The sequence below is a fragment of the Falco punctatus genome (genome assembly GCF_963210335.1).
Source record: "Falco punctatus genome assembly, chromosome: 3".
Classification (NCBI taxonomy): Eukaryota; Metazoa; Chordata; class Aves; order Falconiformes; family Falconidae; genus Falco; species Falco punctatus.
The window spans coordinates 9,399,155-9,418,272 of record NC_137582.1 but is presented as its reverse complement, the minus strand read 5'-3'; the positions used below and the strand labels follow the sequence as shown (position 1 = coordinate 9,418,272).

General features: G+C 38.2%; 1 protein-coding gene across 2 annotated transcripts in view; it reads right to left on the bottom strand.

Annotated features, from left to right (window-relative positions):
• The window catches only part of CDH18 (cadherin 18), a 689,972-nt gene that overhangs the window by 557,429 nt on the left and 113,425 nt on the right, over positions 1-19,118 (bottom strand). The window contains exon 1 of one of the 2 annotated variants that reach the window (XM_080377755.1): positions 486-19,118. This exon is cut by the window's right edge and continues 18,393 nt beyond it. The exons of the other annotated variant lie outside the window; for it this stretch is intronic. The gene's annotated coding sequence lies outside the window, so the exon portion shown is untranslated. The remainder of the gene's footprint in view (positions 1-485) is intronic. 2 annotated transcript variants of the gene reach the window in all.

The following is a 19,118-nucleotide window of genomic DNA, read 5'->3' as shown; positions in this document are numbered from 1 at the left end:
AGGGAGATTATGTTTGTGCAGCAGAGGTAAGCTTGCAGTCAAAAGACAGATACTGTTTCAAACTACAGACAAGAGCTGAGAAATCCTCCAGGTAAATGTTCTCTCTACCTGGCTTCACTACATGTACAATAATGAATTAATAATATGAAAGAGCTTGTGTGCTGTTACTACTCCAGACTGGTTAGCATGTGTGGTACAAGTTACATTAAAACATCACACTAGTAGTTAGAAATCGTATTTTCAGACTGTTTCATTCTCATTTACTTGAAGGGTTAAGCATGATAAATACAATGCACAAACCATGTCCTGTTCTTAATTGTCTTTGAGTGTACATAATATTTGATACATACCATTGTGAGTGAAAGAAATTTAAGTGCAATAAATACATTCTGTAAACAGATGCCAAAGCTTGTATTTAACATGCAGGAGACAAAAAGAATAATTCCTTTTTAGCTGCTCAGAAAAGCAAAGGATGATTTTCTTACCTGGAAGATCAAACTGTTTATCATCACATCAGTATTATTTGAGCTAAGGGGACAGGATGAATTTTTTTCTTCTGTAATAAGCCTTTCTTCAGAGATGCAGAACATGAGACATGTAAGTAAAATGAACTATTCCAATGTCCAGTCTGTTATCAGTTGCACTCGCTTAGAGCTGGCATCCTCTTGGAAATGAAAAGGGTAGCTCAGCAAGTTGTCCACTGAAGGAGCTGGATATCAGCATGATCAGGCATCAGCAGTCACATACTGATGCTATAGTGTGTACAGTCTCCCTCTATTGCGCGCTTTCTCTCGCTTGCTCTCCCTCTCTCTCACCCTGACGTTCACTCGGCTCTGAGTCTGAGCTCCTTCTGCTGCTGTATAATCAATCTAGCCTGTCTGAATCTAATAGGCCTCTATTTAACCAGCCAATCAATAGCACAGATTCCACTGCTGCTCCCCAGGGTCTTTTCCAGAAGTGGTACAAAAAATAAGAGTTTGGCCATCAGGTTAACCGAGTATTTTTCATTATTTTGCCTCCTTAAAGCAAAATTGTTTAGGAGAGCCCAGGTTAAAAGCTATCTTTCTATGTTTTTTCATAAGAGTTATATAAACATGCACATTGTACTACACTAGCATTCTGAATGCTTTTAAATTTTTAACCATTCTATGTATTTTAAAATACATATTAAAAAAAAATCAGAAAGAAAGAAAAGAAAAGAAACACAAATAGTCACTCCACTCCCCCAATCTAGAAATGAACCCGCATGGCAAGCCTCAGGCTTTGTGTTCTGAAAAATCCAGCAGCAAGTTTTGTAACTTGGACTTGTTTATGGCAGGTGTGGAAATTGGGTGTAAACCAAGAAGCAGGTGAATTGTACTTCACAGACTGTGCTTTTAACTTCAGTCATCTGGAACTACCTTCTTTCCTACATTGTTCATGTTTCAGCTGGTATAATTATTATATTTTTTTAAATTAATTTGTCTATGTGGAAGCAATATAGATTCAGATAAGGGAGGCATTGGAGGTACAGTATCTGCTCAGCAACAGGATCACATGGGACAGCTTTTTCTGCTAAAACAGTGATCAGAAGCAACTGAAACTTGGAGTTAGCAACAAATAGCTGTTGTACCTTAAAAGCATACCCTACTTTGTGCTGCACTGTGTTCCCCATGTATGCAAGCAATAGACATTTCTTTAGTAGCTAAAACCAAAATTTCAGGATGGATATTATGCAAAGTGAGTATTTTTATTGCAACAGACTGACATTCTTTTTCCTTTTTTTTTTTTTTTTTAATTATTATTTTTTAATTTAGCAACACTAAATCATAAGAACATTGGTTTGCAACCTGGTCATTCTGGTTGCAGTTTGAAATTATGAACCATCTTTCAAGCTGAAGCAAACTGTGGGAAAGTACCTACCATACTCCTGAGGACAGGTGATATGTTTCATCAGTCACAGGCGCTTCCACATCACAGTTATTATATTGCTGTACTATCATTTGAAACAGCAACTGTAACAAAAGAACACCATCAGTACAATGCATTCCATGTTTTTTGAGAGAACATACTGTCCCATTCTTGGTGATGCCCTCATGTATGATTCTTCCAGAAATTCATCTGATTGCTGCCCAAGAATGCAGAAACAAAATGAGAGCTTTGATGTTCTGCCTCTTCGGTGTTTGGACTGTCCATTAGTCAAAGGATCTATCGACACACTCACTGCATTAAGACCTTGCACCTGGGATCCTGTCCTGAGAATTTGAACTTGCAGTCCAACTCTCTATTCCATGGTTAAAACTGCCTCCTCAGAGAGTTAGCACAGGTCAGACCTCTTACTGAAGTATGAACAATGTAGTCTAACATCAGGATCTGACATAAGCACATAAGCAAGTAGATGTACTGATAATTAAAGTTTCTTTTGACAACCTGTCTGGTAGGGGTTTCTACTTGACTCACACGTTTTCTTGTGTAAGCTCTTAGGAGTGGTCAACAAGGGTTGTTACTTTCCAGTCCCTTTACCAGAAAACACCCCATTAAACACAATTACAGAGCCCTGTCAGATGGTTTATTGTAGGGGTCTGCAGACTAGTTAGTTGACTTTAAAGAATTAGTGGTGTACCTTTAAGGCAGCCACAAAAATGTCAGGCATGTAAACAGGACGTGGAAACCCAGAACTTAGAACTGCAGCATGCGGGCACATACAGCAACAGCAAATAGCCAGCAAGAAGGAAAAGTCAGAAAGCCTATCAGCACCTGACACATGTACTATCTAAGATATATAAGCAATATGTAAAAACAATAAAAGGCCATTTTGGCCATTTTGTCTGAGCCCAGCCACGCAGATAGAGTGTTTTTGAGTCCATTTCAACTTGTGTCACCACAGTTTATGTTCTACGTAATCTACCTAGCAATCCAGACTTCTTCAATGAATACAAGCTGGTGTTACCAAGCCATCAATTTTATGTTATTAGTCTCTTGAAAATTCTCATCAAAGACTGAAATGAAAAGGCAGCAGGAAGAAAAAGACCCACTATTAAACTGGAGTTTGCAACACAAGAAAAAAACCAGACGGTGTTCATAAACATTAAAGGATACCTCTAAAGCCTATCCAGAGATACAGAGCTAACAGGAAAACAGTTCTGTTTAGTCTGAGTGTTTACACAAGAGCATACATAAGGTCATATAATGGAAGAAAATAACAATACATTTATGCACTTGAATCTCTTTCAATGCATATACAAAAAAAGAGATTCCAGGAAACAACCAATGAAGTATCCGCAGCAGGTTCAGCTTATCCATCCTTAATGGGAAATAGCACAGTATCAACTAATAATCTCTGATTCCTCCGTTGCATATGGAATACCTCATTAATTTCAGCCTACAAAACATGTCATGTATGTCTCAAGTGTTTTGAGTGGTCTGTATCAGATAAGTGATGACCGTGGATAAAGAAAAAGATTAAAATGAGCAAATAGAAATGAAGATGGATAGAATTATGGTTGTACGATTGCATGAATGAAGATCTGGTAGTGAAAGTGTGTAAGGCCTGTATAGTCCTATATGTTAGGAGAAGGACAATTAGGGTAGATGCCATTCTGCCCTTGGGGGGAGGCTGGAAACAGAGAGGGGTAGGGCAGTCCAAAATTTGTTCCAGATCTCAGTGAGAAAGGCCCAGTAACAAATGGTGTAATAAAATTGCTGTTTGAATAAGAGAGAATAGTAAGAACTATAGCTAGAGAGCACATCTTGCATCCCTCATATGCTGGCAAACCTGTCATGCAACACAGGTGGAATTCCCTACAGCATGCTGTGCAGAGACATCCATGGAGAGGTTCTTTTCTCCCTCCCATGCTGTTGTGCCCTTTATTCTGTAACAAACAACCACATACCGTCTCCTGACAGGTTGGGATGTTATCTCTGCCATAACACCCACCAGCACAGCACAGGCTGGCACAGGCATGCCAGTAAGGTTTCCTTAAAGCAGCGGCTCATGCTAACATATGGGCTGCTCAAGCCTAAACACGAGGCCCAATAGAGCCGGCACAGCTTGTTCAGGATCGCTAACAATGTAGAGTGCAATGTCTTCCACCAGGCTCCCAATACAGGTGGAAGGAACATTGTGGCAGATACTGGAGTGGAAGAAGCTCACTTTCCAAATAGCCTTTTGAATTTTTTCTTCCTGACAAAGTCCTCACTTCTTTCTGCATCTAATCTAACCCATGCAAACCAAACAGTAGTTATATATGAGGTACTACTACAAAATTATGCATTGTGCAATTTGATATTTTAGTGTTTGGGTTTTGCTTTTCAGCTGAAGGCAGGACTGTCAGGGTCACATTTTTAAAAAGAGGATGGCTATGGAAATCTCAGGGTCTAGCCTTTTATGCAAACACTGAATTAATGATGGAAAATATATTTACTGAAATTTTAATTGTACTTTGGAAATACATGTTGACACACAGTCATCTACAGGGTAGCTTTAGATGATACTTATACTTTATGGAGCTTGTGTACATTAGAACACATTTGTATTGAATGTATGTGAAAATATCTCTTTAGGCTTCATGTCTGTTGTGGAGTATGATAAATTGTTTTAAGAATGTATAGATGCAACATATCATGGTATGATGATTTAGGACTGTATATGTGTCTCTTCAGTGGATAGTAGAAATGGTTACTGTCTAGATAAATAGACATTTAATACTACAGTGTTTAATATTGAGACCAGTGTAAAAGCCTGAAACATTGAAATTTTGAGCTAAAAAATGTCAGAATAGTTTAGAATAAAAGGCATACTGTATATACTTAATAACAAGCCCTGTATTCTAGTAAGAATCCACCTGGGTTTTTTTGTTTTAATTTGATTGGTTTGTGGAAAAATAAGGTGCAATTACATCCTAGAGCACTTTGTGAGTATTATGTTTTTATACATTATTAAGTGTAGTTGTATATGAGGAATTGGTTTTAACTATTACAGATTTAATTAACAAAGAGGAAATATATGTGCTTCCTGCATCATGATTCAAGCAATAATCAAGGTAGTCATCTTGTAACCAAGTAATCAAAGAAAAGCCAGCATACGCAGTTCTGTGAGACTAAGTCTTGTGAACATCTAATGATGGAACAGCAGATGTTGTCTATACAGAGAGGTGCCTTTGATGGTTTTTCTCATGACAAAAATAAAAATAAAAGTCAGGGTTGTACTTTTAAAATCTCCCTCAGAAAGAATTAATTAAATGGGCTTTCTGCATTGAACATAAACACTGGTTCTGTTAATTCTACAGTTGCTGAGTGATATTTTATTGATATAGTTATCATTCAGATATCAAGTCCTGCCAAGTCTTAACACATTGTTAAAATGCTCAGGCTATTCACACACTTAAAATTGAGTACTACATACTCAGGTATGTAATGTAGAAACCTAAAACATTATTTATAGTGTTACTGATACTCAGGAAAAGACTTTCCACAGATGGGGTACAACACTGTCTTTAAATATTGTTATAAAGTCTTAAATTTAAATGCAAAGATACCGAAGATTTTTTTCAATTTAATTTATTGTTTTCCTTGGAAAAATTCCCTTTTGGGTCCTGAAGGGCATCCTTAGGAAAGAAGTCAAGATACAGGGTATGAGAAACAAATGAAATAACAATATGCATATTCTTGTGTTCTATATAGTATTTCTCATTGTTTCTCATAGAGTAGGTAAATATGTTACAGTTTTGCTTGAAAGCTTTCTTTTTATTTCAAGCTATAGAAGCTAGTATTTAAGTTTTGTAAGTACATGATTCAGTGTCTGTAAACCTGTTGAAGCATAAGAGAAGGTAAATTCCATTTATTAAAGCTTTGACTTTAGCCATGAAAGTTATGTATACATACCTGATACAATGGAATACATGTCCATAAACCACAATAAACCTTATTTTCTGTCTGAATGCTTTAGTGAGCTTCAGAATGAACATTGCTATAAAAATGCAAACTAATATAATTTAAATTATTTATTATCATCACTGATAATATATATTGTATTATGATGTTTCTAGGTCATACTAATAATTCTTCAGAAAAGGCACTGATAATCTATTTGTGAGGTGGAACACAGTTATGGCTACAAAAAAAATTTTCAATGTGTATCATTTCTAGAGCTAATTTATCTTCTGCTTCTCCATGCAAAAATTAGGATCATTCATTCCAATTTTAGAAATATTTCTCTTGAAATTTACCAGATATACTTTACCTTCATATCTGTCTGTGATGCATTTAACACGACAGGAATTGGTGTTTTTGACAGACTTCAAAACCTTCAAAGGACCACGTTGACCTTAGTGAATGGAATCGGCTGTACTAGCCTCAAGACAATCTGATGTGGAAAAGCTCGCGTCTATACAGCTGAACATTTTTCTTCCTCAGAACACCATGGCCACATCTAAGCTACCTCTTGGAAATGTTTGTGATAATTCCTGAATTTTGCATAAGCCTTGATTGGAAGAGTTGTCCAAGGCCAAAACTTTTTATAGACATTTAAAAATATGGGCAAATACTGAAATAATTTATGCAAATTTCCTGAGTCACAGTATGATACAATTAAACTTCTCTGAGTTTTCAGTAAATGCAGGAAAAGTATTTAAAAAGAACAGGATCTTCATGAAAATTCACAGTTGCTATAGGGCATCTAGCTTCACAAATTACATATTTGCATGAAGACCCAATTCTCATTGCAAGTAGTTTCTGTTCCCTAAAACACTGACAGTAGTGAAGTCTGAAAGTGACTTCAGTGAAACATATACATCACTAAGATACATTTAATCTAGCAGTATGACCTTCAGCCTCTGACTGCAAAAGGCAAAAAGGAAATGCTCTCTCCCCATGCCAGTATTTGCTCCATCTCTTGTCATCCCATGCCTGTACTCTACAGCCTTGTAGATCTCTGCATCTCAGGGGTTCTGCTATCATACCAGACTATCTTACATCATTATGGTATAGTCATAAATAGCTAATTCTAAACAGAATAACTATTTGCTGCTGCTATGCTTATAAAACTAATGTCACACTATACAAAGATAAGCAAAAGAAATCAGCCATAACCACCTGGTCAAATAAACCCAAAAAAACGACAAACCTACTGTAGCTAAACAAGCTAAATCAAAGTTCAGGTTCAGACAGAGCAAGCGTGACAAACCTCAGTTCTGAGGAGCAGGAAGTTTGATATGAAGTCTGAGTCCTGTTACTAGCAATGACAATGCTGTATGACAGGGCTGCAGGTTGCAGAATTTTCTTACAGCCTGTACTTCTGTAGTTCCATTGATCTTGATACTGAAGTCTTGCAAAATAGAGGTGTTCTGGTTTCAGCTGGGATGGAGTTAACTTTCTTCTTAGTAGCTTGTACAGTGCTGTGTTTTGGCTCTGATGTAAGAACAGTGTTGACAGCACACTGATGGTTTGGTTGTTGCTGGGGTGATGTTTATACTAAATCAAGGACTTTTCAGTTTCTCAGGCCCTGCCAGTGAAAGGGCTGGAGGGGGACAGGAAATGGGGAGGGGACACAGCCAGGACAGGTGACCCAAACTAGACAAAGGGATATTCCATACCATAGGATGTCATGCTTCATGTATAAGCTCGGGCGTTAGCTGGGGCCTGGGGATCACTGCTTGGGGACTGGCTGGGCATCGGCCAGTGGGTGGTGAGCAGCTGTACTGTGCATCATTTTCTTTCCTTTCTCCCTTTTTCTTTTGGATTTTATCCTTTCTCCCACCTTTCCATTATAACTATTGCTGCTGTTGTTGTTATTGTTCTTACATTTTATTCTGTTTAAATTATTAAATTGTTCTTCTGTCAACCCTCGAGTTTTACTTTCCTTTTGGATTCTCTTCCCCATCCCTTTGGGGGGGAAGGGGGGGGGGGGCGGAGTGAGGAGTGAGTGAGCGGCTGCGTGGGGCTTGGTTGCCGGCTGGGGTTAAACCATGACAAGAGGAGAACTAGTTGGGCTGTCATTGTCTTCAATATCAGCTCCCAAGCACAAGAGACATAGTGAAAGATCTTTTTCTAAGATAAATGTAGTGCAGCTGCCTCAGAAAACTGCACACTGATGAGGAGAAAGAGCTTTATTAAGGATCAAAAGATGGAGGCTCCATTTAGTGGGGCTATGCTAAGCAGCATTACCTTGCAAGGTTTGCAAGTTCCAAACTGATAACATTGAAAGGAAGAACTCAGCAGCAGAAGTGCTGATTCTGCAGGGAATTAAGGAAGTCACTTTTCCTGCAGTACCAGTCACTAGCAGACTGTGTCCTGCATCATGTCATGAGGTTGAAGCTGCTGGTCTGCACACTCTCAACACTTCTTTATTATGATAGGGTTGTGTTGTCCAAGAAAATTTTATGTATTTTGATTGAATTCACATTATTTGGTGCTTTGTAAGAACATGAGTTTGTTTTGAGTAGTGTGTTACATCAATTTTCATGCCTTTCCACAACAAATTTTTAATAACAATGTATTTTTAGATTATGTGATTGTCAGTTTACAACTTGTACTGGTTTTTAAATTGATGTCAGTTTTTCTCTGGGACATGTGTGAAGCTTGAATTTCAGAAGAAGATGTATATGGATGAAAGTGTGACTTTAACTTTCTTTGGTTTTTATTATTAGTGGTGCTGCAGGAGTCTAGATGCTGTGCACTGTACAATGCTGTATTACAACACAGTACAGTATAAATAATATTTAGCTGAAAATGTGCTTACTGCACAATAAGGAGCAAAATGTAATTAGTGTTGTAGCACAAATAATCCCTCCCTATGCTTCTGTGAAATATTTATTGCAATATGCCATTGAATTAGGCTTGCAGAATTTGGCTTATGTGTATCTAAAATAACAGATGTCCTATGAGTTTTTTGTTGGGGTTTCAAATTCTGGAAAACAGACCTATCAAAGAGAATTAACTTTAGCCTGTGAGATTCCTGTCATCCAATATTTAGACTCACAATATCCAAATATTTTTTCTATTGAACAATGAAGACAATAGATAATACCCAAATGCTCCAGGCACAAGAGTCAGAGAAGCTGATAAAACACAGCTAATACCCAGAATTGAGTCTGTGTTATATCATCAGTTTGAGTATCATATATGTTTTTTCCTGGTGTATGCCTGAAAAAATCAAAGATGTAAATACAAACTATAAATCAAGAAATTCTTTAAAACAGATTTTTAGTTTGTTTCTCTAGCTTGCACAGATCAAGCCCAGGAAGAAATTACTCTGAATTGCTAATGGATGACAGAGTTACACTGTTGTTGAAAATAGGACTTAATAATAGAATGCACCTTTATAGTGAAGTGAAAGATAACATGCACAGTAGGCCAGTGTATTTCCTACTGTAGGAAATTATGTATGCTAGGTAGCAGCTGTAGTTAAGTGTAGCTAAAAAGCAGGAGAAAATGATAGCCATCCTTCATTGCAAGTATTCACTGACTTTTTCATTTCTTAAACTCATTTTCAGTATCTTTCTGATTTAAGCTAGATTTTAAGTTTTCTTGGAAGTTTAATTAAAAAAAAACCAACAAAACTTAGCAGACCAGTCTTGTTTTAAGTAGAACCACCTTCCAAATGGAGAATTTACCTACCAAATAGGTGATGTGATAATATATTTCAATGTAGTAGTAACTACTTATTTAAAATGTATTTAATACTGAGAAACTTACAAATTTAACATTGGAAATATTTCTGAACCACATCAGTGACTTCTGTCATTGAAAATGAAACACAATAATGATGAAAATAAGATGCATAGGATTTTGCTTAATAGTCTAGATTTGAATTTTAATTAATTATAATGTATGTTTATTCTCAGAAAGACCTATTTTTACATAATCAGGAATGCGTAACAGAAGATAGACACTTGCCCATCAAGAAAAATTATGGAAGTTCAGTAGAGTTTCTAAGCTGCCTAGAAGTCTGTCAGGGATCTAAACCCTAATCAGCTACAACAGGTTTAAATTTTGAGGAACAGAAATGTCTCTTCTCATACAGTGGAATGCAGAAGAGTATTACCCAGAAGGGTAATAGAGATAAGACTGAAACAGAACAAGGTCTTAAAATAAAAAGATTAGTCAGGATGAGTTTGGTACAATGTTCTGGGTGATGCCCTGTTTGTGTTGAGAAAGGAATGTGCTCTGAATAATTAGAAAAGGTTCCACTGAATGTACTCTGAATAATTAGAAAAGATAAGGTGGGCACCTGAAGGCGATAAGGAGACCATCAAGTCAGGAAATCGTTGAACAAAGAAAATTAAAAGATCTGCTGCACCTAGATCCCACCTATTGTGAATGGAATGATTAGGTGTCAAAATCAAATGAGTATGTATGTAAAGTTGTGTAACCTCTCACAAAAACTGTATAAAATGCCTAACTTTTCACTGAAAACTTTGGAGCTAGTTTGTCCAGTGGGAATCGGCTAGCTCCCCAATGCTGCATGAAATAAATACCTTTGCTGCTTAAAGACAAAATTTGTCTTTGAGCAGTTACTCTGTGATGTTTTGGCATCAAGACAGAAAAAGTAAGAGTAATGCTTAATATGTGAGCCTTTTTGTTTCTTCCTTGGAGACAAAGAAAATAACTGGACTTACTTTTATTTGGTGGCTTTGTGATTTGCAGGGTGTTCCACTGAATCCTGTCCAGCTGGCTGCGTCTTTGCCTTCAGCAGGCTATGATAAGTTTTGTAGGAGTTTTTTCTTCTTTGAAGAAGCATTTATCTTAATAAGAATTCTTAAGTTATGTGTCAGGACCTGGAGTGCACTTCCCTCCCTCTAGGAGTTTAGCTGGCTGCTTCCAAGGCCAGCTTGCTGAGTGGGAGGAGCTGCTGTGAAGAGCTGGAAGAAGCCTCACCAGATGCCCCCTTCCACCACCTTTGCTTGGGACTTGCCTGCAAGACCCCATGTCAAGTACACTGCCTGCCTGCACTTGCACTGCATCTGCACTTGGTGTTTACACCTCCCCGATCCTAAACTGTAGATTTGACATATTTATTCGGTCCTGACCTTGTCTTCTCACTGTAATCTTTCTGTGTGATTGCTGATCCTAGATGTATTACAGAACCAATCCCCCTGCTCAGACTCTGTGGGACTGCACCCTTTTTGGTGAGATCACTGCCCTGCTGGCTGTGCAGCGGTTCTCTGCTCCTGGCTCATCTTCCTTTGCAGACTGGCCCCTTCTTATTGCTTTTTGACAGGTAGTTCAAGTGGGAGCTTGGAACAAGAGCCTCAGTTTAAAAGCAGCTCCTAAGCAAAGAGGGGAGCCCCCACTGAGGTTTCCTCTGGTTCTTCAAAACAACTTTTATTAGAAAGCTAACCCTGAATGCAGCAAGGTAATCTTGTGGAAGGGGAAAGTGCACTTCTGGCCCTGACAATGTCTCTTACATTAGCATTTCCTCAGAGCAGATTCTGGAGACAGTAGCAAATAATTTTTTTTTTTTTTTTTTTTGCCAAGCTTTTTTTAATGGTTGATTTTTTTTCTTTCAGTTTGCCTTACAATTTCAAAAGGCATGTCTTTTGTGGATTATTTTTTATTTATTTTTCTTCAAGGAGATTAGTAAAATGAGATTAAAGATTAGAGATTAGTTTCTTCTGTTCTCTGGGTTAGGATTACCTTGAAGGTATTAAAGTACCAGCTTTGTTGTTCTGCATTTTTTTATACCAAAGCAGGAAAAAAAGAAAAACAAGGAAGAAAATCACTGCAATAGCCCTATCAGCTTTTTATTTCCTCCTCCTTCACCCTCCCTCCCCACAACACCCCGAGGCTTCTCTTCTGCAGGCTGAACAGTCCCATCTCTTTCAGCCTTTTATATGACAGATAATGCAGTCCCTTAATCATTTTATGGCCCTTTGCTAGACACATTCCAGTATGTCCATGTCTTTTTCTATACTGGGATGTCCAGAAGTGGACCCAGCACTCTAGGTGTGACCTCACCAATGCTGAGTAGAGAGGAATGGTCACCTACCTTGACCTGCTGGCAACACGCCTCCTAATGCAGCCCAGGGTGATGCTGGCCTTCATGCTGCTGGGACACATTGCTGGATCATGTTCAGTTTTTTTGTCCAGGACCCTGATGTTATTTTCTTCAAGGCTGCTTTCCAAACTATTGCTCTTCAGCATGTAGTGGTGCAGGAGATTATTCTGAATGGTGCCTCTGAATGGCAGTGCAATCATGTGCTGTATGAACAACTTCCCCCAGCTTTGTATCATCCAGAAACCTGATCATCATTCAGGTCATGAATGCAGATGTTAAATAATAGTCTCCTATATCAGCCCCCAAAGTACACTGGTTTTCCTAACCTCATCCCTGCCAGCTTTGACAGTATCTTTCTATTCCTCCCAAATCATGTCCCTGCTTCCACCACTTGTATGCTTTATTTTTTAGTTTTGTCCAGAACCCTTTATTTATCCATGGATACTCATTGGAAAAGACCAGTTCTTGGGCTTGGAGGAGGTCTTTGAAAATCAACCAGCTCCTCTGGACCCCTTTTCTATCCAGGGCTGTATCCCATGGTATTCTTTCAAGCAGAGGTGTGAACAGGCCAAAGTCTGCTCTTTGGGAGTCTGGGGTTGTGGTTCTGCTTTTTGCCTTGCTTCCTTTTTGTTTGTCTGTAGAGCTATAGCTGCCTGCATCAATGGGATTTTCTCCAGACAATTGTCGCAGCCATAACAGCAGCCACCTTCAGATGTTGTGAAGGAAACTGCACCCCTATGAGGGAAAGGGGTCTGTGATTTGCACTTTATTGCTTATATCCTCCAAGATGAAGGTCAATCCCACATTCAGAGTGTCTCCAGTGGGTTGCCCAGAGGGGCTGGCATCAAGGCTCTGGCTAGCAATATGAAGGGAAGACATTGAGCAGCAGAGGTTTAAGGAAGGAAAAAAAATGTGCAAGTCTTCTCCAGTGCCACAAGGCAATACAGGATTAAATGATGTACAATTAAAATGCAGTGTAATTAAATATCCTTTACACAAAAACAATAATGGAATAATGATTACCTATGAATGAAATTTTGCCTTCTATTCATAGGATCACTCTGCTGTCCATTGCTTTTGTATTTTATAATTTAGATATGTAATATGTTAAATGAGTAATTGAGAATTGTCTGCTGCAGTTTTTGAACCAGTATATCTAATGAGAATTTGTTCACAAATAATCTTGGATTCTGATTTTCTAGTTCCATTTGGGCAGTACTTCCACTGAAACTAATGAAAGTTTTCACAGGGTAGATAATAGGATTTGGCATAAATATCTACTGTGTTTCCGATTTGCCTTAGTGCCTGAGAACACCATTTGCACCAGGGGTAGTGTGTACACCAAAACCATCTCCCTGAGCAGACCAAAGACATAGTTAAAGCAGAGCAAGAAAGTTGATATATGCATGGTTCTTTATAATTGCCCAGGAGTCACAATACACTGAATATTATACTTTGCTGAGAGAACTTGGGGTCAAGTTTGTTTTGGTTTTTTCCTTTAAAATATTTCAGAGAACAAAAGTCATTAGAGGTCTTCCCTAGCAAGTACCTGAAAAACAGGATCATTCACCTCTTGCCTCACGTCTGTAGTTATCCTTGAGCTGTTGCTTCCTAGCACATTAACTGTGGAGGCAAAACTGTTCAACGGACAAGGCTGGCTGAAATCAAAGCTTGAGCCCGCAGGACTAGAGAAATACATAATAGATGAGGGAGCAGTGAACGCAGCTAGTGTGAGAGTGAAGAGACAATGGCTTTTATCAGTGTATGTTTTCATCAAATCTGAGGCAGCACAGCCCACCTACTCCAAAATTTTCCCTATCTTTCAAGTTTGTATGAGATGTTTTGGTGTGTTAACCAGTAACTCCAGCTAAAACCAGCTTTTGTGAACATGGACCAGCCCTAAAATTGTTGGGGCTGTGTTGATTATTTTTTTGTGTCTTAGATAAGTTTTTCCTAGTTGACTTTTGTGGTAAAAATTTATTAAATTGATTACTGCTTATGAAAAGGCTTTTGTCTTTAATTAGGGATTGCTTAACTTAAAGAGTATGCTCAGGGAGCTCAAGGACAAGTTTAATGAGCAGGTGGTGTTTGTCTTGAGCCCCTTGAACAAGCAAGATATGAGCAGGAACATCCAGACAATAAATATTGTGTGCAGCTATGTCATGACAGTAACTCCACCATGCTCAGGTGTCTGGCCAACATCCCTGGTGTGTGTGAACCTTATGAACCTTGAGATAGTGCACACCTACACTAAGCCTACTTAAAAGTTTGCATACCACAAGTGCGTAAACTATTTTTGTTTTTCACTGAGTACAAAGGTGGGCAAGTTCTGGGACTGGGCTAGAAGCCTCACCCACGAGTGGACGCACCACGTAGGAATTTTCCCAGTTAGTGAAAGGCTCCTGGCATTGGCTGCAATGGGGCTTCCCAGCCAAAGTGTAAGCCTGTATGACGTTAAGGTGCTAGCTGGTGATGTATCCTTTTCTTAGTCTTGGTAGTGCTTTGCAGCAATGATCTGATGCTTTGCTCCTATTGCTCTTTTATCATATTGTGCATAATAACTAAAACTGTTTTCTTTTATCATATTGCATGTTATTTTTCCTTTATAGTATAATATAATAAACTGCATTTATTCTTTTATTTGATTTAGAGTTCATTTTTGCTTGGTATCCAGTCAATCAGCAAAACAACTTTCAGTCATAATACAAGAAGCTTTCCTGAAGAGTCATTTGAAGCTGTTTTGAGTGAGAAATAGGAATGATAGGCCTTTTCCTGATTTGGAAAATCTTCTATTGTCACCTAGCTATGCATAAGTAACATATGACCAAACATAATTTTGTTTTCTTGCAAAGGGGATTTAGATACAAGAACAAAAATATTGCTAGGCTAAAATATACATTACTTGCACAGGTAAAATCTTGACCTGCCAATTGTGTCTCGTGTTTACTTTCCATGTCTTTTCTGATGGAGATGGTACTGCTAAGGCACATTTGAGAGTGCTGAAATGCAGTTTATCTTAGGGTGACACAGCTGATCCCTATGGAAGAGGCAATATAATACTTTTGAATACATTGAGGAGGATACAGTGAAAAACCTGAATTCACTGTTTTGCCTGCAAGTTGCAGATTAAAAGCCAGTAAGTGTCTTAACACTAAAAAGGGCTTAGCAAGCCTCAGGGTAAAAAAAAGAGTGCTTGGGATTCTATTGCAAGACCATCTACTGCTAAATTCTGAGTTTGCAGGACCCTATAAAAAAGGGCTATTAAGCCCTTCTGACTGATGTTCAGGTCCATTAGGGAGGAAAAGGGCCTGTCGCTGTCTGATATACACTCATTCTCACAGGACAGTCTCTTTTTTTTTTTATTTCTGATGGTTACTTAATGATTCCCATTTTCCTTCTCTGTCTGTAAAAAGTAAACAGCAAATCTCTTGCCCTTCTCCCAGCCCTCTACTTAGATTTCAAGATGATACACAAAAGCAGGGTTAAATATCTCCTGCATCACCTTCATGGCACCACATTTTTGTTTTAAAAGGGACATTTTTTCTTGACAATCTTACAATAAAATATAGTGTTGCTAAAAGAAGCTAAGACGCTTCAAAAATAATTCTGTTTTGATTTTAGCTAAAACAGTGGTAATTTGTAGTGGCTAGTCCAGCTTTAATGCAGATGCAGTTATGAAGGGTGACAGTTGGAGGTACATCTCAGCTACACTGTACCTGGTTGCTACACTGTACATGCGCTACCAGTCTCCATGGCACAGAAACCAGTTCTTTCAGATATGAAGTCTGGGTGCAGTTCTGGTGATGATTCCCTATTGAACTGCCCTGAATACACTAGCTTGGCTCCTCATGACTATATACTTCTCTAACTTGCTCTTGGAGTTCCTTGGAGTATTTCTTTCAAACATCCCTTTATGTTATATCAGGTCGCATAATACAGAACCTCAACATCTTGCCATGAAAAATACTAGCCTGATGGGCTGCAGTGGAACCCTCCTCTACTTTTGGTAGTTTGGACTAGAGTGATAGAAAAGCATGAGGACAACAACATCTTGGAGGCAGTGATTTCAGTGTCATACTGTGGGCATGCAGCCGGTGTGCTATATCAGGACCTAATTGTAAGCCACGTGGAAAAAAGCAATTCTGTACCAGTTAGCTAGAATGAACTATTCCCTTAGATGAAAAACTTCAGCAAACTTCTCTACATTCTTTTCTATAATAATATGAGGATGCACTTCTAAAGTACTTATGTAATCTTGAATGGGCTCAATGAAATTAACATGTTTTCACATAGTAAATGAAGTTAGGCATTTGTGTAAGTCATGCAGAATCATGACCTTCATATGCACAGTATGCACATAACTAAAATAATATATTTCCAGAAATATATATAACTATATGTAAGTGCTGTAATTAACTCCTAAAGTAGTGACAAATCACTGTGTAAAATAAAAATTGCTAATCTTCAGTAACGTTGTGACTTTAACTCAACCTATTATTTGGTATTAAAAATAGTTTAATTTGTACCTGAATGTATTGTTTTATTCAGAGCCCCTCTCATTCATCATGATGCTGCTAATATCCACGCATCTGCAGATGTCAGCAGCTTTTGACTGTTGAACTGAAATACGGAGAGCAGCATCGGAAGGCTTTTTACAGAAATTTGCAGTGCTGAAAATTATGTAGGATGAATGAAGAAGTACAATGAATTTGTATGAATACCTAAGACTTTAACTTGAGTTAACAAAGCTACTTGGCTTTGTTGCCTTTCTGTGTCCAGGTGCTGTTCTCTTCAATGCTTTCTTACTCACTGTAGTGACATAAACATCTGTTAATTCTAAAACATGTCCAAAACTAGCAGTAGGACTGGCAGTTACACAAGTATCTCATTATTGAAAATGGAGGTTTTCATTACATAGCAGTGTGTACCTACAGATGGATGGTATGTGTTATACCATGGAAAATGTCATGTTTCCTAAACTGCGTCACCTTAAAATATATTCTCTTAATGATAAACAAAGGCTTATTAGAGTAAGATCATCAGATGTATCTTCTTCACATGCCCTTCTAGGTAACTTACAGAGACTATGATCAGTAATTTGGTCGTCCAGACCATTACACCAGCACCTCTTCTTGCTAAAGGAGTCATTGGCTGCACACTGACCTCTGTGAAATGATATAATATTCATGTAAGTTCTGCACAGAAATGCACACATTTGTCTGTGTGAGAAAAACAGCTTCTTTCAGAAAAAAAAAAGTTTTTGAAACTGAGCCTCATTCGTGTATTGGTATACAAGTAAAAATTATTTTGCTCCTTTTATGTGATGTTATGTGTATTATACTTGAATAAATATCTTACATGATATCATAAAATCATAGAACCATAAAATGGTTTGGATTGGAAGGGACCTTAAAAATCATTTAGTTCCAACCCCCCTACCATGGGCAGGGACACCTTCCCCTAGACCAGGCTGATAAATCCCCATCCAATCTGGCACATCCAACACTTACTGGGTTGGGGCATCCATAACTACCCACAGCTTCTCTGGGCAACATGTTCCATGGTCTCATCACCCTCAGGACAACTGTAGAGCCACAAATTCACAGGGCTGCAAAACTACAGGTTGTCTCATATCTTCTCAGCTCAATGCTAAGTGGTATTACTAGACATTTTTTTCCCTATACAAACATAGCTGAGTTTCTTGCTGATTAAAAAAACGATACCAACTTCGTATTTGAAGATATAAACAATCTGACCAGGTCAAATAAAACCATGAAGATGTCTGAGGTATGATTGTCTATAACATTTTATTTTGCCTGGAAATACGGTTACTAAATATCACACTTATGTACCAAAAATCCAACAGCACACTTCATTTGTTACTGAAGGAAATCTGATTGGAAGCAGAATTTAAGAGATTGCGGTACTGTTTGGGAACAGATGCAACCATGAGTAATACCCAGGATTTTGGTGAAAGATAATGCAGTGGCATTTCACAAGGCATATACTCCTACAGCATATCTGTGAGATCTTGCCATGTTTCAGAGTTGGAAGGGTTTTGCCATAGATGTTAATGGTGTTAGGATTTCAGTTGATGCTCTTAAACCATGAAAAAACCTGAGTGCTCTTTAACTGAAAAGTCAGTAAAAAAGAGAAAGAAAGAGAGGGTAAGCAAACAGTTTTTACCTTGCCAATACTTAATGTAAGGTAATTGGCTTTCACCCTTCAGAAACTGGGTAGTAGGTAGATGAAAAGAGATCTTTGGAGAGAAGGAAATACATTTAATGAGGTGTGCAACTAAAGAAGTGGTATTGTAGGTCACAAAGAGAAACGTGCCTGCCAAAACAGCAAACAAAAAAAGAAAAGCATAAAGGACCTAAAAAAAAAGGATGCTTGGACATCCCAAGCCTCTGAAACAAGCTGTGGGGAAGTATAATCATCATTTCATGGAACCTGTAAGTGTGAGTTATTCGCTACCCTGCTACATTAAGAGGAGACTTAATTGCAAAAGGTACAGGAACAAAAAGAGAAAAGTAGCATTCATAATATAAGAAAGGCACTCTGTTTTTAAAATGCAAGGCTTTGGAGTTTAATTACTAAGAAAATAACTTGGATGGTTAAGCATAGGCTCCTCATACCAAAGTACAAAGGAATTATGAATGGAAGTGTGAATTATGAATGGAAGTATGACTCACCTTTGAGTGTAACTTAAATATGTGTGTGCTGGTTTTGGCTGGGATGGAGATACTAACTACTCTGAAGAACATTCATGCCAGCCCAGCCCAAACCAGCACAATAAGGAAGGCCGGCCGAGTTAAGGAGTAAAAGCTTTAGATGTTTCCACAAAGCATTAGCAGTCCATAGCTGTTGCCCAGAATAAGCAAAGTGAAAATAAGATTGGAAGGATGTGTTAAGAGAGCGCTATATGGAAAAAAAAAAATGAAGCGACTGAGGACATACACTCCGTTTCCATACGCTAACAAAAATCTGCATGAGATGTTCACACTGGTAACTAAACACAAACAAACAAGAAAAAATGCATTTTAAAAATATTTCCACAGCATCACAGAACCATAGAACGGTTTGGATTAGAAGGGACCTTAAAAATCATGTAGTTCCCACCCCCTTGCCGTGGGCAGGGACG